Here is a 385-nt window from a genome sequence, read left to right as displayed (position 1 = left end):
AAACATCTAACGTCTTTATCTCCACTCCTTCTTTTTTGTTGTTGTTACTAACTTGTAACACCTCTAATCTTCGGCACTTATATGACCTTATTGTGTTGTAAGTGCGTAAAACTCTTACTAAAAAAAGATGAAGGATTGGGGAAAGAGATATAATAGGGGAGAGAAAAATAAAAGGGGAGGGGTGATGGTGGTTGGAAACTGACGATGTAAATTTAAATGAGATATGGCAGAGTTTTGGCTTTAAGTTGTTCTTTTATTGTTATTGACGATGAAGGACTGGAGAAAGGGATAATATGTACGGAAGAAAAAAGAGACTGAAAAATGTTAGGGTAGATAGATAGATAGATAGATAGATAGATAGATAGATAGATAGATAGATAGATAG

This window comes from Aplysia californica, unplaced genomic scaffold (assembly GCF_000002075.1).
Source record: "Aplysia californica isolate F4 #8 unplaced genomic scaffold, AplCal3.0 scaffold00096, whole genome shotgun sequence".
NCBI lineage: Eukaryota > Metazoa > Mollusca > Gastropoda > Aplysiida > Aplysiidae > Aplysia > Aplysia californica.
This window is presented reverse-complemented; position numbering follows the sequence as displayed.